At 37.0% G+C, this 26,895-nt stretch overlaps 1 protein-coding gene across 2 annotated transcripts in view; it reads right to left on the bottom strand.

Annotated features, from left to right (window-relative positions):
- glcci1a (glucocorticoid induced 1a) overlaps positions 1-26,895 on the bottom strand; it is a 287,506-nt gene that overhangs the window by 150,922 nt on the left and 109,689 nt on the right. The gene's annotated exons all lie outside the window — the stretch shown is intronic.

Here is a 26,895-nt window from a genome sequence, read left to right as displayed (position 1 = left end):
TAAGAGTATCAACTGCTGGCATTCCTTTTTTTAACATTTTTGATAAACTTAGTATGGGTAGGGATTGCACAGTGGTGAGGTGGTTAGTACTGCTCTTTCAGCCAATCAAGCATCTTGCACTCAGGTATTTTAGCTCCTGTACCTCAAACCAAAGACCTGTGCGTTAGATTTGTCCCAGCTCGATTGTGTGTGGGTGGCTGGGACTTGCGATGGACTGCTGCCCTGTCCAGGTCTGATTCCCAATGTGAAGCTAACGCTGCCATGATTGTCGAAACATACCCTCAACTTTGAACTGGATAAGCAAGTAGGAAATGGATGGGTGAATGAACTTCTTATATAATTCACCAGCAGAGTCCAGCCTCTCCAAAGCCTCCATGAAAAATGTCAATTAAACAAGTCACTAAGTTCTGACATAGAACGGGAGAGAGATTATGTTTATGAATTATATGAAAGTTCCTTTTAAACTCAAGGAACACACACAACAGTGAAACATTTACAGCTAAGCTGATTTTGAATGTGACTACATACAGTTCCATCATCATTTGAATCCTATGTTTAATAATCCTTAAATAGACAACATTTTACTTTATAAGGCACCATTCTACAACAGAAAACAGCCTAATGCACTTTACAGTACAGACACAAATTCACATTTATATTTTAAAAACTGGAGCACAGCCCAGTTAAGTGAATTGTTCAGGGTCAGTTAACAGGCAGCCTAGTACACTGCAGTCAGGGTCCTTAGACACTATGGCACACTGCCTATAATAACATTTTAGATCTAATACAGCTTAATCCATTGCTTGTTTTGCATTATTTTTAAAATAATTTCCACCGATTCATCAATTTTCTGAACTTGTTTAATCCAATTACAAGGCTGCGGAGAGTAGAATTTAATTTTTATTTGTTATGATTAATAAATAAGATTCCAATTATAAGGTAAAATATCAATAGAATCACTTAATTTAAAATAGCAGCATAGGGTTTAGTCAGTGGGGGGATAAATAATTATAAAAGACTGACAGATTTAATGCCCTAAATCAATAAAACATAAACATGAATTTTAAAATACTGAAACACACTTATTACGTGTAAAATATTTACAGTATTTAGTTGGTATTATTATAAATCCTTTGCAAACATTAGAGTAATAATGTCACCTGAGCCGTTTAGTGTTCTTTCTTTAATCCAGAAGATGTGTATACAATTTATAATATAAATCCTGATACATTGCCAGTCATACAGTTCCTTATATATGTTTAACAAAGGCAGCCATAATCATGACTACAGTATTGCTGCATGCCACTGTCTTCATTTCTGTCTTAAAGCAATGTGGCAAAGAAGATATGTGATAAAGGTCTGGACGCATGATAGCCACAATTGCAGCTCCTCTTAAGCCTGTTCTGTGCATGCATTTGTAAAAAGCATCTATCGAATTAACACCACCAAGTCCCATGTATAAAGCATACTAATAGAAAGGGAAGTCACAAAACCAGATTTAATATTTTACATTTTTTCAGAACTGGTATGCAATTTACTGATCTGTCTCTATCTTTACCTATCTGTACCTTTAAATATCTGGGAGTGCAGCTGGATGACAAATTGGACTGGACTGCCAATACTGATGCTCTATGTAAGAAAGGTCAGAGCAGACTATACTTTCTGAGAAAGTTGGCATCCTTCAACATCTGCAGTAAGATGCTGCAGATGTTCTACCAGACGGTTGTGGCGAGTGCCCTCTTCTACGCGGTGGTGTGCTGGGGTGGCAGCATAAAGATGAAAGACGCCTCACGCCTGGACAAACTTGTTAAGAAGGCAGGCTCCATTGTAGGATTAAAGTTGGACAGTTTAACATCTGTGGCAGAGAGACGGGCATAAAGCAAACTCCTGTCAATCATGAATAATCCACTGCATCCACTGAACAGTGTCATCTCCAGACAGAGGAGTAGCTTCAGTGACAGACTTTTGTCACTGTCCTGCTCCACTGACAGACTGAGGAGATCGTTCCTCCCCCACACTATGCGACTCTTCAGTTCTACCCGGGGGGGTAAACGTTAACATTATACAAAGTTATTGTCTGTTTTACCTGCATTTTTATCACTCTTTAATTTAATTTAATTTAATATTGTTTCATATTTTCATTTTTATTACTATTTAATTTAATATTGTTTCTTTGTATCAGTATACTTCTGCTGGATTATGTGAATTTCCCCTTGGGATTAATAAAGTATCTATCTATCTATCTATCTATCTATCTATCTATCTATCTATCTATCTATCTATCTATCTATCTATCTATCTATCCAGAAAAAAAATGTTAGCATATACAGCAATATGTAAACATGGCTTTTATGAGAACAGTATATTCCATGCAGTATGTCTGGATTAACTGGTATTCAGACTGGCCCAGGATAAGTACGTGTGGGTTTGTGTGTCAAGGTGCCATCTGACAGACTGGTGATCTAACTAGAGCTACGGCCAAACTTGTACCCAGTGCTACCAAGGTATTAGGAAACCATTACTAACTGAAATAAATAAAGCTCTGGTAATGAAAAATAGATATTGTTTTAGCAAATATTCACTATCAAAAAGCATTTTCTAAATGAATTTGTACATAAAAGTGCAGCTTTTCAGGTTTCTTGAGTACATGAAAATTGGGTTACATTTTTTTCTAACTCTTCTTATGTTTTTGACCAATAATAAAACTGATCAGGTGTTGTGCAAAAGATGGATTGCACATGGCATTCTTTTTCCTTTCCTTATATTCTGAACACAGAGCTGTACAAAGCAATGAAGAAGACAGGTGCTTGCTAAGCTGATCAGATCAAATGAGTTACTTTGATTTGTCTTTCACAAGCCAACATTAATAAAGGACTATTTATATGGTATTTGAGGCAATATAATTAATTTCAATATTTCACTTTATACAAAGTAATAAGGATTGGAGGCTTTTCTGTGTAAACTGCCAATGAACTTTCTGCTACCATGCTGAACTGCTACTGAATTTACCAAAGTGGGCACATAGAGCATTACTAAATCAGAACAATGTAATATGCTATTATCAAAGTATCAACATCTTAGCAACAGTTAGTTTTCATTTTGGGAGATGAGTAGAAAGAACTACAAATGATACGATAAGTACTAAAATGAAAACTCCTGATTGTGTGAATAGCTGATATACAAGCAAAATGTAATTTACTAATATAAACAAACATTTTATGGTCTGAGTCCAAACACATAGCAGCACACTGATTCAATGAGATACTCCTCTGGGTATACCAAAAAGTTGCTGAAATAAGCAACAGTATTCATGCTATAATACAGCATATCTTTTTTTCCAGCATCAACACAGGTTAATGTATTATAAAGCATCGGCCGGCATACTTGAAAGGAAAATTACATTTATACACAAGCCATATGCATTGAACTTTGTGTAAAGCAACTCAAAATTCAGCATTGTTTTAATAAAAGCATATACAGTAGCAGCATCCAAAAATAGTGTATACCTTTAATCAATGAGCACTCCAACAACACCTTCTTATTTCCCCAATTACAATATATAACATGAGCCATGAAAAATCTACCCACAGCTCATCTTCTTCCTTCACCGAAATAGGATGTAAAAGACTGCCCTAGTTTGATTATGGTGAACAAGAAGACAAAATGAGAGTGGGATTAAAACATGACTCCAAGTAAGGGAGGACAGACCTTTTTTTTCACCTTTCCTTTACTTACATTATACAGTACATGAAAATGCTATGGTAGAGTAAGAACACTTTAGGCAACAATAAAAAATAAAATAGAAAAGACAGCAAATAAAATAATGCTGATTTATAATCATAAAACAATTGTTTTCTAATTTGGGATTTGAATTTTTAGAGTAGGTTGTTTTAGCAGCACTGTGGGTAGACATGTAGCCCTAAAGCATCTGTGCCTAGGTTTGATTGTTAGGTGTGGTACCTAATGAGAAACATCTTACTTTTGTTTTCATAGTTAGCATAAGATGTGATGCAAATTGACACAGTGTGAGTGACTGTGGGTTCTACTGCACTGGCCTCTCATTCTGTGGTAAATCATCCCAAGCCCAGTGGTAAAAAACTGACTGCTTTATGCATATGCACATCAAGAAAGACATCTCAGTTTTGGAGAAGGTCCAGAGAATTGTTACCCGAATTGTTCCAGAAATGCAGATTATGAATAAAGAATAACTGAAGAAGCTAAAAAATTTTAGTTTAGGTAAAAAAGATTAAAAGATGACATGATAAATGTTTAACATGGTGATCTGGATTTGACCAAAGTATAGTTTTCCTAAAAGGTACTGTATATGTACAAATCCTGTAGGCTTAGCTGCTACTATAAGTACTCCTGGGACTAACCTTATAACAGTGTCGGCCTTTCTTGGTCAGCTAGCTATGAGTTGGGAGAGGAGCAAAGGCAATGACTCATCTGGCAGCGAGGAAGAGGAGGCAGATATAATGACAGGTCTGGTGGGTAGGAAGAAGCATAGTTAAGTAGATACCCCAAGATGTGTTGTTTGTTGATTCTTTGCCTTCCATTCTGTCTCTGTAATAAACTGGTTTTTATTTATATACATACACACAAGTGGGGACCCAAAATTAACCAGAATTTTGTTGTTGTTAGGTTGGTACTTGTAGTACATGGTTGGGCGATGTAACTAGGGCTAGGGCGATCTAGTTACACTCCTCACAAGTCAGTCTGCCAAGTGCCATCAGTCTAGAAGGTTGTTCTTGTGTTCAGTTAATTTTGTAAAAGTAGTTTTGTGCAAGCGTCGTTTTTTTGATGGCCGATTATCGTGAGCAATGCGTGGCAGTGAAATGTTGTTTTCTTCTTGAAAAAAGTGTTGCAGAACCTATTGTTATTGAAACGGTATGACAACCCTGAACCACCCACCCTACTCGCCGGATTTAGCACCATGTGATTTCTTTTTGTTCCCTCGCATGAAAAAAGACTTGAAAGGAAGGTTTTTTGCTGATGTCAAAGAGGTAAAACAAGAAACGACCAGAGCATTAATGGGCATTATTTCAGACGAATTTAAAAATTGTTTCGAACAATGGAACAAACGGTTAGATAAGTGTATTTCCGCCATTAGATAAGTGTATTTCCGCCAATGGAGAGTACTTTGAAGGAGACTAATTGTAGTTTGTACAGAAAATTAAATTAAACATGTTTTAAAAATATTTCCGGTTATTTTTGGTCCCCCTCGTATACATATATATTATATATATATATATATATTATATATATATATATATTTTCTTTGTCCCTCTTTTTTGTCTTCTCTTTCTCCTCCTGTCTGCTGGCCCCTTATATAAGGCACCCGGAAATGCTCTAGCTGCTTGGTGATGAACTTCCAGCAGCACTTCCGTGTGTGGTGGAAGTGCTGTGCTCCAGGGCTCAGCGTCTGCTGCAGTACATCCTGGTGGCGCCCCCAACAGGGCTATGTATATACATACTTACATACATACACGTACACAAACATACGCATATGTAGTCATAGAGATTAGTAAATCAACACATCATGTAATGTCAAAAATCAAATATAAATGCATCACTATCTAAACTTGCTGCTGTATACCTGTGCCAGCACATCTTAAGTACAGAATGTGTAAATTAAATGCCTCATAAAAATGAAAAAGCAATGGTGAAAATGTAAAAGTACATGAACATACATTTAACAGTTTCATATGCAACACTAAAATGCTTACATTTTTTCACTCTTTTACTTAGTTGTTGCATTGTCTACCAACTTTCGACAAATTTACAAACAGAAAAAAATATATATATATATGACTATTAGTAGGAAAATTTTCAATATTGATGATGATTACAACAGCATCACACATAATATAATGAATGCACTGACGATGTTGGAGAATGATGGGCATTACATCCGGTATAATGATGGAAAAGGGGCTGGGCTTTTTAATTTAACATGTTGTCGTCTACTGAAATAAGTTTTAAATTGTGAAATGTAAAAAAAACAGAAGTTCATTCTGGATTCATATCATTTGAAAGTTTCTATTCTGGAATTTTTAAACATGTATATATTTCAAATAGAAATATTTCACTTCACTCATGATGAATTCCAATGTGAGATCAAATGAGTGCATTGTCCAGATAAGGAAAATGGATTGCTAGCCAGAGAAACAATGAGGTGTGTGACTTTTTGGAAGATGGGATCATGCTGGCTGCTAAGATTTTACTTCCAGTAAACCAAGGCAGAATTAGAACATTTGCATTTCACATGAAAACGTGTTTTTGTTTCCTGAAAGTTTTCTTTTGACTCAAGACACAAAATTCCACTTTTGCGTATAGAGATTGCTATATTTTGGAGCTCCTTGAAATTTAACAATTAGGGCAAAGCTAAATATGTTTGGGGATTTTTAAACACAAGTCAACTGGGAGTAGGTTGATTTAGGCTCAGTAGACAGTTCAGTTGGCGTGGGTTACATTATGCACACACAGATATCCGTTAATGCATTATAAAGCTTGCCAACAGTGTGTTTTTCTTATATAAAGGCAGACTGGCTACCTGTCTGTTTATGAGAACGTAAAAAGTCTTTTAATAAGATTAGCATACAATTTAAAATAAAAAATACTCTTGCTTGATTGGCGGACTTCCAAAAAACAAAGACAGGCAGCAGACATCCCTACAGGCTGTGCCATGTAGGGTGCCTCCTCAATCCCTGAAAAAACCTGCAAACACCATAGCCCTTATTACAGCCCTGTTCTAGTCACTGAACCCCTTTCAACTAATTTTATTTTGGAGTTCCCAGTGGATAAATATTTCAGTCTGATTTATGCTACACGTTATATGAATTTCCTTGCGTTTCACTTTGTTACTGTGAGCTGCCTTCAAACGTGTTCTGCATTTTTTATAGTAAACAAAGGTATGGCTTGATTCTTTGTTGTGTGGATTTTTCTTATAATTCTTGCAGAAAACACCACATTATAAATATTAAAAAAAATATATAATTATCTATTATTCTTCCTTTTTAGATCTGGAATAAGAAAATCTATTTCTATTTGAAATATATACATGTTTAAAAATTCCAGAATAGAAACTTTCAAACTACAGATATTTTCTGAAGTTGTTTTACTTTAGCAGCAATCCTATAAATTATTTGCAAAAAAATATTGTGTAAAAAAGGAAAGAGAGAGACTGACAGTTTTCAGGCCTGTTCCCATTTCCTTTTTTAAAAGGCCTCTCCCCGCTCCTGACCATTGCCACACAGAAAGAAAATCTGTTCCACTTAGTTGTAGCTACAGAACAGGACTGATAAATAAATACACCTCTGCAAACTAATAAAGAGATGGAACTGTTGGTATTGTAACATTTTGATTTTCAGAGGCGCCAAGGAATGCTTAAAGGGCAGAGCGCTATCATCAGTGGGTAAAGTTATGATGTAGTTAGATTTTAATAAATAGCAAACTGTGTGAACATGTTTTGCAGAAATATAATCATGTATTGAGTTCATGAATTAAAAAGTAAACCGTGCACGTGAAAATTATGTCCCTGTATAACAGATCACTATCCATCTTTGTCAACTGCTTTGTTTAACCTACCAGCAGAAGCTTATACTGAGCCTCAAGAAATGTTCATAAAATACGAAGGACTTTGATTTTCACAGACCTCTGAATTTAAGAACACTGAACACTGCAAATAATTTCAACAGCTCTGGACAGGTCGCCACTTCGTTACAGAGCACTTTGTCTCATAAATGTGCACTTACTCATGTGAGGGGAATTTACAGCCACAAATTAGAAATAGTTTACTGATTTACAATGTGACGTTAAGAACAACCTTGACTGAGAAAGAATTCGGTAAGAGATGTAACTTTATCAAAAGATAAGAGATTTTTCTGAGAAAGGCTTAATTTAAAAAAAAATCATTGTGCATAATCTTATGTTTTCATCTAATTTACCACAAGACTATTTTTTCTTCCGAAGAATGCAGCAAAAAGAGTTTGGCAGATGCACTGTATATGTTGCCTACAACTTCAGGAGCATAAAAAATAAGAACAGTTAAGGAACATTACAAATGAATGAGTATGAGCAGAACATTACTGTGCACAGATGTTCTGACTGGATTAAACAGTTTTGGCAATGGATGGATAAATCACAATATTTGTAAAGATAACAAAAATATGAAATTCTCAGATAGAATCTAGGCTCATTATTCAGAGAGAAAACTGCTTTCATAGTTTGACACCAGTACAGGTCATGTCATGACTCCTGATTCACATACTGTATATTCACTGATGGGATAAGTCTCTGTCCCTCATCCTGTTGTTTTAAACACTATCATTTGATGCCATAAACTGAACTATTTGGAATCCACTTAAAAACACTGACAATCGTAAACTTTCATGTTGTGCCCAGCGCTCAGTAGTGCCATCAGTATAACTCCATGTTCATCTTTGTGATTGTTGTAAATTTAGTTTGTCCTTTAACAATGCATAAACTCCAAATAAAAATGACTGTCACAAGTAAGATTGCCCATTATTTGTTTTAATAACTTCAAAATGACCATTTTGAGAGCATGTTCCATGTTGTTAGTACAATAAGTCTAATTCATATGCCATAAATTCTAGCTAATCTGATTAATCAGTTAATCAATCTAACATTCTTCCAAATGATCAAATTTGAAAATATTTGTGTGTTTACTTCTAAAACTAACTGAATCCCCTCTCTTCTAGCACTATGAACCTGCTACCTTAAAGCATCTCAATCCATCTTCATGGTGATCAGCAGTCACAGTCACTGAAATGCCATTTTCAATAACAGCCATTTTCATCAATACACAAGTCTTTTAGATAGATAGATAGATAGATAGATACTTTATTGATCCCAAGGGGAAATTCACGTACTCCAGCAGCATACTGATAAAAAACAATATGAAACAATATTAAATTAAATTAAATTAAAGAGTGATAAAAATGCAGGTAAAACAGACAATAACTTTGTATAATGTTAACGTTTACCCCCCCGGGTGGAACTGAAGAGTCGCATAGTGTGGGGGAGGAACGATCTCCTCAGTGGAGCAGGACGGTGACAGCATTCTGTCGCTGAAGCTGCTCCTCTGTCTGGAGATGATACTGTTCAGTGGATTCTCCATGATTGACAGGAGCCTGCTCAGCGCCTGTCACTCTGCCACGGATGTTAAACTGTCCAGCTCCATGCCTACAATAGAGCTTGCCTTCCTCACCAGTTTGTCCAGGTGTGAGGCTTCCTTCTTTTTTATGCTGCCTCCCCAGCACACCGCCGCATAGAAGAGGGCCTTCACCACAACCGTCTGGTAGAACATCTGCAACATCTTATTGCAGATGTTGAAAGACGCCAGCCTTCTAAGGAAGCATAGTCGGCTCTGTCCTCTCTTGCACAGAGCATCAGTATTAGCAGTCCAGTCCAATTTATCATCCAGATGCACTCCCAGGTATTTATAGGACTGTACCCTGTGCACACAGTCACCTCTGATAATCACTGGGTCCAGGAGGGGCCTGGGTCTCCTAAAATCCACTACCAGCCCCTTGGTTTTGCTGGTGTTCAGGTTAGGTGGTTTGAGTCGCACAATTTAACAAAGTCGTTTTTTTTTCAGTTAAGAATAAACCTATTTTTGAGAGATTTAAAATGCCTCTGAATGCTCTGTACTCTTCTTTAGTGTAATCAGCTAAGATCTATGACGGTCTCTTAGGTACAGCAGCTTTTATAATACTTGCCTTCAGAACAAAGTATCAGAAAGCCCTAAAGGTCTACCATTGTTTAAGGAAGAGCGATATTCCCATTTATTGTAGTCTTTATTGCATTTTGCAGCTTCTTAAATGCCATCATGTTTTGTTTGAGTAGAAAAAATGCAGGATTATAATTTTTTAGTCAGAGAAGATGAAAAGATTATATCAATTAACCAAACTTGTATAACAGGGTTAACCACACTGAAAATTAAAAATATCTTGAATACTAGTGCAAAAGTGCAAAAAGGTTAGAGACCACCTTGAGGACATCAAAATCTGCTAATGAAAACAGGTGCATGTTGCCCATCCATGGAAAGCAAGTTACCCCAGACACATCTGAAATCATTTATTGTAACATACTTGTTTTTCTTATTAATAAAAAAATGCCCAAGGCCATATAAATATTGCCAGTCTACTTTCTTTGGGTGAGGGTTTCAAAAAAGTCAAAACTAAAGATTACAAACACAGTGAGAATAAAGGGTTTTAGTACTTTCAGAAAGTATAAACTTCATTATATTTATGATGTTATGATTTTATGATATTTATGACTTTTTCTTTTTTATAAAAAACAAACTCTGACAGTTGTACCCTCTGATGTTCAAAGATCAGACACAGCATGACAACATGACCTACTTACATTTCAAAAATGTCACTCTTCACAAGCTGTTGTGTGAATGATGCATATGGTAACAGCAACCAGAGCATACTTACTATTTGCTACAATATCCTCAGATCCTAGCAAATTCTTATTATATCGCATCAGATATCTTCAGAATTCTACTTTTTCCCTTGTTGTAAGAACATGCATATACAGTATTATGACAGTAAAAACAAGGAAACTCTCATTATCTAAATGCACAGAGAAACATCCATCCGTCTTCCAACCTCTATTAACCAGAGGAAGGTTGCAGAGCAGCTGAAGCCTATACCAGTAAGTATCGGGTGCAAGGAAGGAAAACAATCCCTGGAAAGAACTCTACCTCATCACAGGTGAACACACACACAAACATACAGGTCAATTTAGCTTTACCAATTCACCTACGCTGTATGTTGTTGGACTGTGAGAGGAAAACTACATGGTCAAGAGGAGAACTTCACACAGGGAGCACTTGGGATTCAAACCTACCTATTTACTGTGAGGCAAGAGTGCTACCATTGCGTCACCACATTGCATTACAAAAAAACAAATTTATAAAATCTGTGACCTTCTATTCTCTTGGTTAGATTATTATTTTAATACAATTCCTGCCTAGTTATTCAGAAAGCAAGCTCTGTTCATCAGAGTATGGGTACATTAATGACATCTTACCCAGTGTGGACCTAACTCCCTCACCTGGCCAGGAGATCTTGATAGTGGAAGGTCAGGGAGAGAACAACAATGTCTATCTTCCGTGCCGGGACCTGGATTTGGAGGGATGTTACATCGGTTATAGCAGGGCTGGCATCCTTACGGCACTGAGCATCACCCTGAATGGACTTTAGAACCAGGAAAGACATCACAATGCGTGACTGCCTTTTATGGGCAGAGCGTCCCCCTGAACATTGGGTGGCAGCATCCTGTCTGGCAAGCCCCATTATGGATGCCTGCAAGGTGCTATAGGCCTGCCCTGTCAAGTTCTGTGGGGGCCTCCAGGTGGAGCTGTCATATAGTGATGATACAAGGACTGCTGCATTCTTTGCTGACCCAGAAATGCTTCCTGGAAGCAATTGATTAAGCACCGGAAGTATTCTTTGGTCCATAGTTAAAAGAGAGACCTCCACTTGGAGCCTGGAGGAGTAAAAGAGAGGATAGGAAAGGAAGGATGGACAGGAGGACAGACAGAAGGAAGGGCTGTATTGTTTTGAGTGGGGAAACAAGACCTGTGGAAAAGTACTTTGGTTAATAAAAATAGCTTCACTTGAACTTAGACTGTCTTTGTGTAGTTCTATATGGAGTTTTGGGGCTGAGTCATGTCTCCTATAGGTAACAACAGCAAGTATATTGCTCAGGTAGGATATTTTGTTTGTGGTAGGCCACAGTTACTAGCGGCTTTGGCTGCAGCTCTGGACTTAATTGCTGAAACATAAATTTTACACCCTACATTCTGTTTTTGAACTTGCGTCTTCCACTACCAGGCCAGGCAGGGATTTATAGTTATGGATAAACAAAGTCTGCGGTGGGCTGGCACCCTGCCTGGGGTTTGTTCCTGCCTTGCTCCCTGTGTTGGCTGGGATTGGCTCCAGCAGACCCCCGTGACTCTGTGTTAGGATACAGTGGGTTAGAAAATGACTGACTTGCTGGATACACAAAGTAAATCCATACTCTTTCATTTAACAATATTTATAGTTACCAGATAACCGAATGAACAAAAAAAATGGGAAGAGAACATCAAATAGCTGGAGAAATCCCACACAGAAAAAGGGTGAACATGAAAACTCCACAGACAAAAACTAGACTGGGTAGCAAATCAGTTTCCTTGTCCTGATGTACAAAATCCATAAATATATATATATATATATATTGGGTACAGGTGAATGTTTGAGCAGGCCTTGCATTGAATAGCCATTGAGTGTTGTGTAGATTGGCTCCAGTTTTGTGATAGGTCAATGAACCTTCTAAGAGAAATGGCCACAAACATTAGGAACATTAGGAGAACAAAGGAACATATGCAGTCTTGATATCAAGTATTTTTAATCACACAAATTCACAGCAGAGCCTGAGTGATGAGTATGTATAAATATTTTACCAGACATACCAAATGATGTTAAAATATAATAGCTCACCATGTAGATAGAACTAATGTCTATATGGCAGACCAGAATGTATTTTTCTTTGTGTGGTGATCACATATGTATTCGACTGAAGAAAAACAAACAAAGTTCACCAGCCACAAGATAAAATTTACTGTGAAGGTAATATCCCGCACCCAAAAAAGGACCAGCATTTTTTCTTTAAGTCACATTCAATTAGCCAAAAGCTCAATAATCCAGGGCTCCAGTAAATGCTTGAAAGTCTTGATGGGGTTTCTTTTTTATTGTCATTTCCATGTAGATATTTTTTGCCATTCTCTTTTATAGAAGAGAACTTCTAGCTGTTAGTCTAAAATGCACGTCCCCACACTCCCTGCTGAGGTCACCAATTTTGCATTGTAGATTAGACTAAATTATTAGGTTAGAAATAAGAACTCTGCTGATTTAATTTGACAGTGTATTAGTGAAGTTTAAATATTTGGTTTTGATCAGACCCTTTACATATTGTACATATTACTTCAGTTTTAGTTTCTAAATTAGCTCAACATGAATGAGTATGGAGAGTTGTACGTGAAAGCGTTATAAGATGGGCTGAAGTTCCATGCCAGGGTTGGGTGCTGGACTGGTTAAATGCTTGTGGCAGGGTCCAGAACCTCATGAACGTTTAGCTGTAAAAATTAAACTCAGTAAAAATGGACTGGATGGAAAAAATCTCTCCTGCTTAATAACGACATTAAGTTTCTTTGTCATATAGCTTGTTTTTCTTTTCCTCTTTTGAGTTAGCAGGCTCCAAGGTAAATCTCAGTCTTTCATTTTTCATAATACTTCAATTTAAGGTCACTCTACAGTTAAACAGTGAGAGCCAGGAGATGCTATGCCACATCAGAGAATTTATAGAACTTTAATGTGATGTTGTTAGATTTTCAGGTACTTATTCCATTTTTAAATTCTAAACTAAAAAATATCAAGAACTCACGTCCCGCAAGACGAGACTTAACCAACAGTGCCAAGAGATTTAACCATGGACGGGACCAGATATAAAAAACAAAGAGTAGGACAGCTTCTGTACAGGCTTTTAAATGTTTGAAGTGCCATGTGAGATGCAGATCATGTGGAATGGCAGCAGCAGCAAGCCAGCAGCTGATCAAGCAAAGAGGAGGTTAAAAAAAAAAACAACAAAAAAAAAAAACGTATTTGTTTCCCATCGTATCACTGTTTAAAAGGGTGACCACATCTCCTTGGGGTGCATTCAGCCCCCTTCTTCACAACATGAGTGGCTTGCCCCACTAGTATATAAGTAAATAAATAAATAAATAAATAAATAAATAGAAAAGATAAATTATTTAAAGGTTACTTTTTAAGGGAAACCTCAGTTAAGCTCCCTGAGGATAGCTATGTTAATGTGCCAAGTTGTTTTCCTTCACATTTCTGATTGCTTCTTCTTTTCTGTTATTTTCTATTAACAGACACACATTTTCTCCCACACCTCTCTCTGAGGAGAATAAAACCGCAATGACACAAGTAGCCCTTATCAGTCCAAGACACATGGATAATGGCAGCATATTATATCACTTATGCACATGTCTTAGAAAGAAAGAAAGAAAGAAAGAAAGAAAGAAAGAAAGAAAGAAAGAAAGAAAGAACCCCACAATCTAAAGCTCAAAAGATTTCCTCCATCTCCCCAGACCTGAACCGACATGAACTGCAGTGTTGGCCTTTCTCACAGAGAATTAACTCAAACACAGTTTTCCACTTTCAAGTCAGTGAATGGAGAAACTCAATTGCGGAATTTTAGGTCTGTCAGACACTTTAAGCAAACTTCGGGATCAAACAACAAATACTACTGCGGAGCAGTGTAACCTGGGGGAATGTCTGTTTACTGGAAAAGTGATCCCTATGGAGCAGATAGCCTCACTCATGCCAGGCTAAAAGAAACAATTACTTATCAGAAGAGCATGGGATTAGTGTTAGACAAAATAGAGTAAAGGGTGCAAAGGAGAGAAAAACACATGTTGGTTCAGGCAGTCTGGCATACAGATGATGAAGCAGAGCTTATAATCACAAGGATCTTGAATTAAAGCACATTCTTTACTCACTCTATGATCTTAAACAACTTCTCCAAAATTTCTGTTTTTTTACAAAATGAGTTAGACGAAGCTTATTTGCTGGAGCCTGTAATGCCTCTTAATGAAGCTTTTTTTTTTTTTTTAAACTTTTACATAATTAAGAGGTAAGACCAGGTGCAGAACCACAAATATAGCTAATCCCTGCTCACCTGCCCCCTGCAGTCAGGCACCTGCTCCGCTCTCACACACATTTCAAGGAGTTAAGATATGTGTGAAAGAAGCCATGCTAATAATTTAAAGACCTGGTGCAAAGTACTACATGGAATGCTACAGCATTTCTGTGAATGTAATTGAGAAAAGAATATGAAGGCTAGACAATCTGTAGTGCTTAAATAATAACAGAGTAATTTAATTAACCAGTCATGTGTGGGAAATAAAATATACGATATGATCTACACAACAGATTCAACTATTAATTAAACATTAGAAATGATTGCGCACTGTACAAAAGGTTGTTCTGCCAAGAAATATCAATGAGCTCCATAGAAGCGTGGAGTATCAATTCACGGTTGTAAGGGTGCTTTCAAAGGATCCGACTGAATTCCAAATAACCTGCTTGCCAACACTCCCCTATTCACTGAATAAGCTCAGATCACATACTTCAAACATTAGCTTGATTGACAAAACTGAACCAGAAAATAAATGTGCTCAGACTCTGAACACATTCTTTATAGTATAATGGAATTTGGGGGAGTGGGGTTTTGAATTTCATTTTGCTTAATATAAAGGATCACATGGAATACTTGTTGAGAATTAGCTACTGTACTTAGGTCACTATTAATCATTTCTCATTCACAATGGGTCAAAAATGTTCAAAACTTAGTTAAAAAAAAAAAAAAAACTCATACTTTAGTGTTATGTTGCAGTGTTTCAAATAACACAGCTGTGTGCCTCCCAAGAGAACATGAAAGTGTCACTAGTATATCATTTCTGTATCTGGCCTCTGTGCAGCCAGTGGTAGTAAAAAAAAGAAAAAAGAATGAACCTGTTATGTGAGGAGCTAACATATCATATCTGCCTGAACATGTTTCTGTAGTAGCTATGTTTTTCAAATCAACTAAGTATTAGGACAAAGATTGGGACTACACACCACAGTATATGGCAAGGCACTATAAAGAACAAATTGACTAATAAGCATTACAAAAAAAACCAAACTTATATTTTATCTTTGAACAGCACTACTGGTGTGTATTTGCCAAGCAATACTTGGAGTTGCCACTTTGTTAGGTACACTCATTTAGTACTGTGTAGTGCCTCCTTTGGCCTTCAGAACAACATGACCTCATCTGGGCATAGATTTTACAAGATGCAAGAGTGTTGTACGGTGAGGAAATTACAGTGGTGTGCAGTATGCTGCAAATTGGAAAGCTTCACAGTCCTTCCACCTTATCCCAGGGATGTACAGGTTGAAATCTGGGGAACATGCAGATCATTGAAGCAATGAAAATTCAACAGTCATGTTCCCAGAACCATTCAGTGACAATATATATTGTACCTGTATAACAAGGTGTATCATCATACTGAAGTGTTCATCTGAGGGTGGATAAACTGTAGCCATGAAGGGATGAACATGGTCAATGATGATGCTCAAATGTACAGACATTTTTCATAAGGTATCAACATGCCCTAATGTGTCTTGGAAGACATACTTCACACTGGCACCACTGGTTTGTACTGCTGAGACTAAACAGAAGGGCTAAAATGAATTCAGGTTGCTTTTGACAAATTCTAAATTTCCCATTAGCATGATGGAAAAGGAACTTGGACTTGGATGACATCCATTTAAGAGATGCTAAAACCAACATGCCTTGCGTCAACTGTCATGGCTCATTCATTAAGTGGACACTAACACCAGCATTCTAGTGATATTAGAAATTCTGGTCTGTCTGATTTACACCAAATATTGCTATCACATGACATATGACATATTGGAATGTAGATCTGGGTGTAACTAACAAACTGGCATCTCAGAATATATTCTTATTTTGAAGAACATGTTAAAAGTAAGTATTTTAAAGTGGCTTGACATAGTATAAGAGGCACAATATCAAAAAAACAACCTATACAGAATTTGCCTCTTATAAAATATGCAACAAAACTCAGCACAAGACCTGAAGACCAGATCTTTATACAAACACGACAAACAAACACTGGATATGTACTACTTCGGTCAACTTTTCAATGAAAGTTTCAAAAGATTAGGACCTGTTTAGAACGGTTTGAACAATTTGTTCACCCACAGTTTCTTCCTATACACTATCAAATATATTGCCATCTGCTCCAATACACTCCCTGTTGATGCTGCTTAACCTAGATGGACAGATGAAGTTGGCCTTCCTACCATTTATGAGGGTCGACAAACTGGGACAGGCATCCCAGCCACAATTGATTTAGGATCTTACCTGCCTGGGATGCAAATATCATGAAAGGTCAGGGGAATGCAATATATTTAGGTTATTGTTTCCCCACCCATATGCTAGGTGGCAACGTCCCGGGACTACAGTAGTTGGAGATACCCCCGGGGCATCATGGGAGTTGCAGTTCTTTGGGTCAGCCCTGCTGGGTCCCGTGGGTGCCACAGGGGTTTGCTGAAGGGACTAAAGAGACCTACTTTGTGGGACTTCAAATGTACCCGGAAGTGCTTCCAAACCCAAGTTCCGGGACATCAGAAATACTTCAGGGTCTGCAATAAAAAGAGCCACACTGCCTTATCCAGGCGAGTCAGTGCCAGAAGAGGATAATGGCAACACTTGCCTCAGAGGAGTAGCAGTGCAGAGAAGAGAGGAGAAGAATCATTGCAAATTACTGATTTATAATGAATCCCTTTGTTTTCAACCTGGGACTTGTTTGTGTATTCCTGCTTGGGGCTCTGTGGTACCCTTGTTGATCACATGTTCTAAAGCAATAAAACACAGCCCTTGGTTAAAATCATATTCTTCACATGCATGGAATTTTCTTCAAGCGGCTCCATCTTATTTTGATGTCCACCTGTTCACGATAGGTTTGTCCCTAAATTTACCACTTTCAACAGTTCATTTTAACAAGACTGTACTGTAATTAACCTACTCTATGATACCAACTTAGCTTTGTAGTCTTTAAAACTTGACAACAATTTGTTCAATAGCAGGATATGTTCACAACCACACTTAACCAATCAGGGACAATTTCAGGATAATCTCTGAAGAAATAGTTAATGATGCCTAAGGATGGGGCAGAAGATTGCAAATGACAGCAATTCCTAATCCTCGGACTGGGTGACAGAGTGAGGGCTAATTATTAGCCTCCAGCTCATTTGGTGGCAGCACAAAGGGCCTCTCTGGAATGAGAGGGACTTTGTGTCAAGGTAGGCGGCCTAGAAGCTGCTCAAGCAACTCACCTTGAAGGTTCAAGGGAGAATGTCCAAGCCTCTAGACAGAGATCTAGTCTGGTGTCCCATTGGCCAAAGATGGATTGCTTCTGACAATGAGAAAGGACATAAAGCCACATTGAGTCAGAAGGCTTACAGAATTTAAAAGCTTAGTGCTAGATTCTACTTCCCACCAGTAAGCCTTTACCATAATTCTCCTCTGTCAGTGGGTGCTTAGTTATATGTTATAGATGTAAATGTGGATGAGCCTACCCAGCACACAAATAGGCATTCAAAATGTTTTGAGAAAGTCTCAATTAAAAAAGACTTCCTCTCACATTTTTTTAGCTTTGTATTTTAGGTTCCCCCTTTTTTCCATGCTTTTGGCCTACTTGGATATGGAGAGGTGCTACATGTCCACTCTACCCTGTAACTCAAAGTGTCTGGTTCAATATATTCTGGAACCTTCACTATTGAATAAGTATAATTTGGTAATAATTCCAATATTCAGAAAGTAAACATATTTGGGTGAAATTGTGAATGTGCCCTGAGGTGGTCTGGCATCTCGTCTGAAGTTAGCTACTCCTTACACCTGATGTTGTCAACTTTGCAGTTGTGAAAACTCAGTTAAGCAGTTTCTACAGTATAAATAGATAAATGAATGGGTATTATAAAGCAACTGCACTATGCATAAGATGTATAAGTTCAAGTTCAAAGTTTATCATCATGTGCACAGTAAGGAAACACATTTCCCTGTACAATGAAATTCTTTCTTTGCTGTCCACACCAAATGACAAAACCAACGTATAAAGATAAACATAAATAATAAGTAGTAGATAGATAATAAGTAACAGACGCAGCATAAAGTATAAAAACAGAATAGAAGTATAAAGTGTAATTGTGCAGGTAGGTGTGTGATGGACAAGTCCAATACAGTTGTGTGAGGTAGATAGAATGAGATGAACCATGGTTATAAACTCCAGTCAGTTATTTACGAGTCTAATGGCCTTGGGGAAGAAAGAGTTCTTTAGCCTGGAAGTCCTGCATTTCATACTTCTATACCTCCTGCCTGAGGGTAGAAGTGTGAACAGTTTGTGTTGGGGGTGGGTGGGGTCCGGGTCCCTGAGGATCGAGGCAGTTCTCCTGTGGACTCTGAAGTTGTAGATGCTCTGCAGAGAGGGCAGTGGGGTCCTGGTGATCTTCTCAGCAGTCTTTACTACTCTCTGCAGGCATTTGCGATCCATAGCAGTAGTGTTGCGGTACCACACGGTGATGCAGCTGGTCAAGATGCTCTCAAAAATGCAGCTGTAAAAGTTGCCGAGGATCTTAGTCGACATACCAAAATTCCTCAGCCTCCTCAGAAAGTACACTGGAAACATTCAATGATTGGTGCCTAAATGCTTTCAGGAATAACAAAAAATGCTACTTGTTTCAAAGTAATATTCAGCTTTTTACAATGATGCAGTGCATTAAAACTAAAAACAGGGAATTCCAACTGTAAGAATTTTGAGTAGCTGAAGATCCATTTATCAAGGCGTTTGTTTAATTATTAGTATTTTTACACAAGCTCCAGTGCTAAGTTTCTTGGGCACCATGTACTTTCCAACAGTCTTTTTGATTAAAAGCAGCAGTAACTTCACTTCCATAGTAAACCAGACCTTCCAGCCAGTAATGTTAGATTAAGCATGGCTTGAAGGGAAAGACTAAAGATGTAATGTGGCTGTAGTAAAAAATGTCTCTCTAAACAGCATGGCCTATTAATAATCTGTGATGATTTTAACACAGTGTGTTTAATTCCTCATAATTCTTTCAATATGACTCAGTTGACTTAACAGCTTCACTTCTCTCACCACAAGTTGGGTAATTTTCAAACTTTAATGCTATATCTTGTTGCAAAATACATGCCAATTGTTTATAAATTGTAATACAAAAAGCCATTACATCTGCACAATACCCAGAAATCTCATTTTATTCAATCTAAAACAACACCAAATGCCTGATGACATAGAATAAGTAATCTAAAGTACATTTAACCTACAGTACATCTTCATACAGTGTACTCATGCATTTCAATGTTCTCATCTGATGTTATTTTGTTTAATTTTGAATCTATATATTCTGTTCTGCATCAGTAGTAATAAACTAAGTTGGTCACAGCAGACTTCCCTAACTCCCTCTGTTGAATTCACAGATTGTCCTACACCAACTGACAGACAGAATCCCTCCAATCCACCCCTACTCTTTTTCTTGTGTATTCTTCCAGAATGCAATGAACAATTGTGCTTGTAGTACAGCTGTCCTTAAAATCAGAGTGTTCCATGTTTAAAATATATTATTAAGGAGTCTATAAACATCCATCCATCCATCCATCCATAGTATAAAATATATCTGCATAGGTTCTTAAAATTCTAGGGACTACATAAATATATGCTAATAATATAATTCTGTTTCTATTATAATGTATATTTTAAACATTCACAACTTAAATTTACATTTTTTCATCTTTGCTACGAGAAGTCAAGCAAAATTACACCTTTTATTTGTTAACTGAACAGATTAGAATATACAAACTTTCAATGCAGCTCAGGCCTCTTCTTCAAGCAAGATGTAACACAGAAATTGGAATCCCTGTTTTTATATAAACTAGGACAGCGACAGCATCAGAAGACCTTTAAGTGGGTCATCTCCAATGTAAAAAAAATAACAGACTTCTGCAGCCTAAGATTCATTCAGAGGAGATCAATGTATAGTCAAGATCTTTTGATAAAATAACTGTCCAACAGAGTCATTTTAAGTTTTTGATGAGTTTTCCATACAATTTGGATCAGTCTGAGAGATGTAAATAATCCTCATATCTGGTCATAAAACTCTTGTCTCTATTTAAACCATGTTGTAATGTGTTAAATTTTAACGTCAGTTTAACTTCCCATTTCATTCTCTCTTGCAGTGTCTTGAAGTTGCCCATAAGCACTGTGACCTTAAAATCCTTCTCATAATGTCCACTGCTGCTGAAGTGAGCTCCTACAGGAGCATCCTTATTGCCATTATTAATGTGGAACCTATGTAAATTCATTCTTTGGCGGAGTGTTTGTCCAGTTTCTCCCACATAGAGTGCAGTGTTGGGACTTTTTATATACAGAATGAGATAGACCACATTTGATGATCTGCAGGAAAATGATCCCTTTATGTAATAATCTTGTCGGCAGTGCGGTATAACTACACAATTTGTTTAATAAATGTGAGCACACAATTTACATCTTTTCTATAACCATTATCTGTTGGTTCACTCAGGGAGCTTCAGACAATTAGTTGCTGCAGGTTTGGTGTCATCATTATATAGTATTGGCTGAAGTTCTTTTGTAATTTTTCAAAATGCCTCAAGATGTGGGTTATAGGTGACAACAAGGGGGATGTGTTTCTTGTTGTCTTTGTTTTCATATTCCAGGAGGTGGTCTCTCGGTATGGCTTTAGCTCCTCTTATTTGAGTATCTGTTGTTTTGGGAGCATATCCTTGTCTGATGAAATCTTGTCTAAGCTCCTGTAGTTTATCCTGGTCTGTCGAGACTCAGCAAATACGACTGTAAAGTGAAAAACAGAGGTCAAAAGGGTGTTATCTTTCAATGGTGGTGTCAACGAAGCTGACATCTGTTTCTGAATAATTAAGCTTCAGCTTTATGTTGGGGTGGAAAGAATTACATTTGTTTTGAAAATGGAAGATGTTCTTCACACTGGTAGCCCAGATTATGAAGATGCCATCTATGTAACAGAGATTCAACATTGGTTTTAAGACGTACATTGACATAAAAACCTCCTCCAATTTTGTCATAAATAGGTTCGAGTAGTGAGGTGAGAATCGACATCCCATTACCATCCCCATTTGTTGCAAATAGAAATCCTGTCCAAATGAGAATACATTGTATGTAAAAGATAATTTTATCATTTCTATAACTAGCTCTCTGGGTAAATCATGACGTTTTAGGTACTTTTCACATGCCATCATCATGGGGGATGTTTGTGTAAAGTGCCTCAACATTCATTGTGGCCAGTAAGGTTCCCTCAGGTAAGGGGCTTATAGCAGACAGTTTTATTAAGAAATCAGTGATGTCTTGGATGTAGCTGGTTGTATTGCGGGCAAAGGGTTTAAGGATATGCTCCACCCAACCTGAAACGTCTTCTGTAAGTGAACCAGTTCCTGAGATTACAGGCCTTACTCGGTTCCCGTCTTTGTGGATCTTAGGAAGCATTTAGAAGTAACCCATCTTGAGGTTCTCAGGAATTAAACTGCTTACATGATCCTTGACGTCAAAAGAAAAGCTACTTAGATCTGTGTAGTTTGTAAAAATGCATAGTACTGGACAATTGCCTTTGTGCCTCCTGAATATAGTCAGATGTATTCATGATAAGTAAGGCAATCCCTTTGTCTGCTGGTTTAATGATCTCTGTATTTTCCCTTAGTGAATGTATGCTCTCTGCTCGGGAATAGTGATGTTTTGTATCTGATTTTACTGTCTGTTTAGGATCCCCATACTAACTCTATTTCGGAAGCAATCTACTTTTTTGTTGTTTCTCGTGACAAATTTACATACTGGAGAAACAAACATTGTTCAATCAAAACAGGATGAATAAAGCACCCAGCAAATGCATTATGACAAGATTTAAAAAAAGTAACTTTGGTTCAGCTGTCTTCTGCAGCAGTGCCAATGTTAGAGGTGCACCATCTTTAAAAATGCAGAAGCAATGCATTCCCACCCATAACGCAAACCAAATAAACACTGATGATATTCTTACAAATTATATTCATAATATACTGTGTCACAACTATTACAATACTAAGTTGTATAGACTCCCTCCAACCCCAATGTAGTATGTGATTCTGATTTCTGTATGTAAAGACAAAATGATGTATGAAAACAATCAATGATTTATGGAGTACTTATTCTGGGAAGAATTCTTTCCCAAAAAGAGGATTAGTACTAAATATTGGGTAGTTTGCTGCAAAAATCAAATATACCACATATACAGTAATTAGGTGGATTAGATTGGCAAGCTTTGTTGGGATGAATGGTCAATTTGTGCCAAAATGTTTCTGATGTCTAATAATAATTATTTAATTAGAAAACACTAATAGGTTTTACCATTTTGTAAAGTTAAAATGGCCGCTGTCTAAAAAATTGTAAAATGGCAAAACTGAAACACAGTGCAAACTTTGTCCCCAAATGATTTGTGCTGCTTATTTAGGAAAGAATGCATTGAATTAAATGATATATGGATGGATATTCTGCCAAACAGAATATGAAATGCTAAATCACATCACATCTAAAGCAATTAGTTGCAAGTTTTCAAAGTTATGTAGCTTTGTGAAGAGCCTTACTGGGTCTTTTTGTCAATGAGCATCTAACTGTCTTTCATTAAAAGTAGGTTTATATTTTTTCTACTTACTTTACTTTCTTAAAATGTAAATAACATTTTGCTTTTTTAATGAAACATCGCATCAAATTTTATTCAAATGCCACATTCCATATAAAATGAAAATTAAGTATTTAGAGGGTAAAAATATAATTTAGTAAACAATATTTCATGTTTTATACAAAGTGTCGCTAAGCTAAATACTAATGGCCAGTGCTGTTACTATGCCGTTAAAAGTATTTTAATTTAAGAGAAAGGTTATATCATAATGTTAAAAGGTGATTGTGTTTCACTTTGTTCATTCATCTAAGGTGACAAGTCAGCAGTTACTCAATATTTTCTGATAAAATTATCTTGCCATCATGAAACGTAAACTGAGCTGCGGTACAAAGCCAACTGCACATGGGAGAAAACTGCACAAGGCTTCATTCTACTCTGATTTAGGCAGCTTTCGTAGTCACTGTCTTGTCAGCGCCCTGAGCTTGTGTGCCCTCAAATGTGCACGGTTTCTGCTGCACACAAAATGGAATTTTGTTGGATAATCCATGTACCATGAAACAACAATCAACAACAAAAAAAATCATAGTAATTTATTTCAGGTGAAAATTTCCAACTGTGTTATTTGTCTCAAAGTAATTGAGAAAACCTGATGAACAGACAATTGTTATTTGGTTTGCATTTACCAATTTGACAAATACAGGCTAAAATTAAAAAGATCCTTACAATTCCACTTTCAGCAGCTTCATTATGTCAACAGTTATGGTGAAAACAGTAAAATCAAATATCACATTAACACTGAATTTCTAGTGCTAGAGAACAATATGTTTTTGGAGGTTCATTCTTGCATAGTCAACATATGCTAGGAGAGGTCCCTCTCATATGCCAGTTAGTGATTGTACAATATTTGATTTTTTTGGTATTCATGTTGCCTTCGCCTGAAATAAGAAATGTATACCATAAACTACAACTGTTAGAAACTTATAATTCACATATTTTAGTACACAGCAGCTCATCTTCATGCCACTTAGAAAATCAGCGCTATAGTATACCCCTTTCAAGTTTGATCAGCCCTCGCACTTCATGAACAGTATTCACTTTTTCTCTGTAGAATGTTAACTGCATTTTTTTCTTTTTTTTTTTCTTTTTACAAGTTAGTGATTGTGCACTGGTTCAGTGTTACATGAATATTTTCCATTCTAACAGGAAGAAGACACATAATCTGTTAGCTAGGAAAGAACAGCCTATTTCATCATCAAGAATAAGAGCTTTTCTTTGTTTTAGAGTCAACAAATATAGGTTCTTTAAGACCTACTGTATATGCACTGAAATAAACAGCAATGACTTCATGGTTGTATCTCCTGAAAAGTACAGCTATGGCTCTTCAGCTGATTCAGTCTTTTTTTGAAGGAGTTCCAAAAAGAAAATTAGCAGATTGTATTTACCCTACAGAGACAGGGAGCATAAGGGATTTACTCACAGTCATTCCACTCAATTCAAAAGAGAAGCCATGATAACTGTACACTACAGTCATAATATGAAAAGCTTCATGTGGTTATTAAAGTGGCCTCCAATGAAGAAAAACAGTCATAATGTTCATTAAAGGGTGAGCTGTATAGCCTATGAAGTTAATTTGGTTGACATGAAAAATGATGTGACCTTGCTTTATTACATACACATTATTTAAAAAATTGCCCAGGAAGACAATGTGGATGTGTGAGAGACCTGGCGTATTTTTGACATTGTTATCTAAGGTATTCTGGGCTGGTTCCCTCTTTGTTCTTGTGCTAGGATCCAGATTCCCATAACCCTACAATAGGATTAAGTGCATTCTGAAAATCAGTATACGCATGGATGGATAGACGCTAGCAAATGCTTACTCCATCCCTTCATCATAGATTTACATAAAACAGATTATTTATTTTCTAACTGGCACTTCCTAACACTGCCATTGCAACTAGTAGGCTGTTTTCTCCTTTGTAATGGCAAATATTAATAGATATACTGTAGAATAAACACATATATATCACAATACAAAGGCCGTGACAGAAAGGTTGATTTTAAATTCTGTGCTGGCCCCGATGTGCAAGTGTGGGTGTTGGGGTCTTTAATGAATTGTCACTCAGGAGAGGATTGGTGCCTGCATTGTGACCAATTCTAGCTGGATAGGCTTTCTATGACTCAAAACTGGATATAGAGGGTCCAAGAATGGGTGTGTCACAAATACAGTACATACAATAATATAAAAAACATAATTGCATAAATACCGCTGTGTGACAAAAATTGGATGCGACTGAAGCTCTATAAAAACCACTTTGAACTCTGAAGGAAGTCACGATTCACTGGGTCTCAGGCACACAAGAAGCCTTTAGGAAAGGAGCACTGCAGAGTAAAACTAAGAGGAAAGGTAACATATTTCAGAACTGTCACTAGCCTGCATAATTGAAGGACAGATTCTGGCAGTGAAATGCAACAAACATTTTTACTGGTTGGGAATAAAAGGTATAATTTGGGGTGGGCATTCAAAACGTGAATCTGTGTGCCATCCTGGAAATTACACAAGTCAGATCACCAATATGGTGTTTAAGGTCAGTGAGCCTTTATTTTACTTATTGTAGTATACACTATGTGTCTTTTTTTCTGATTTTTGGACAGATCTTATCTGTGTTGTCCTTTTGACCACAATTTCTTGAATTAATATGTTTCAATTTATTTAAGAATTTTTGCAATGCTCTCCTTTGAAGACCGCCTCAGAGTACTTATACAATTTTACAAAAGTACTACAGTAATATCAAAGCACATAACCACATAACATTTACATACACAAGTACACCTAGCTTTATTATTGAATACTGACATCATGCTAATGGAGGTCTAGATAACAAGGATACTGTATATGGCTAGTGGATAACAAAGGAGAGTACAGTAATCAGATTTATACATCCAAAATGATGCATTAAAGGTTATGGATGAGAGTTTGGCTAAGTAATTTCCATTGATGTGTCACACTGTACACACAATAAACAGATGATTATAGAACACAGAATTCAAATATAGTATCATGGAGGGCTACAGCCTATCCCAGAAATTTCAGGTGCAAGGCAGAAACCAGTTTTGGACAGGATACCAGTCTATAACAGGGCACATGCATAGACACACCCGTCCTGAACTGAACATGTTTGGGGTATGTAAAGAAAATTGGAATAAACGGGGAAAAACACACATGGGCAAGGTTAGAACATTTAATGTAAAACAGTTACCAAGCTGGGATTAGATTGCACCCAATTGAAGCTATAAAGTAAGAGCACCACAAAAAAAATATATGAAAAATGATAACTGATGCTTAGCAGAAACAGTGCAATAGTTATTCAAATTAGTTTTACTGGCTTCAAAACAATGCTCCAGTCACAGGGTGACAGCAAATGTAGAGAAACTCATCTCCTGAATGAGATGCCACTTTTCAGGAGTGCCAAGCTTTTATGGATCCTGGCTCTAAAGGGGCATGGTCAATTGCCATCAGTGGGCATCTTCTCCAAGA

Source organism: Polypterus senegalus, chromosome 15, assembly GCF_016835505.1.
Source record: "Polypterus senegalus isolate Bchr_013 chromosome 15, ASM1683550v1, whole genome shotgun sequence".
Classification (NCBI taxonomy): domain Eukaryota; kingdom Metazoa; phylum Chordata; class Cladistia; order Polypteriformes; family Polypteridae; genus Polypterus; species Polypterus senegalus.
Note: the sequence above shows the minus strand (reverse complement) of the source record. Positions and strands in the feature narration are given on the sequence as shown.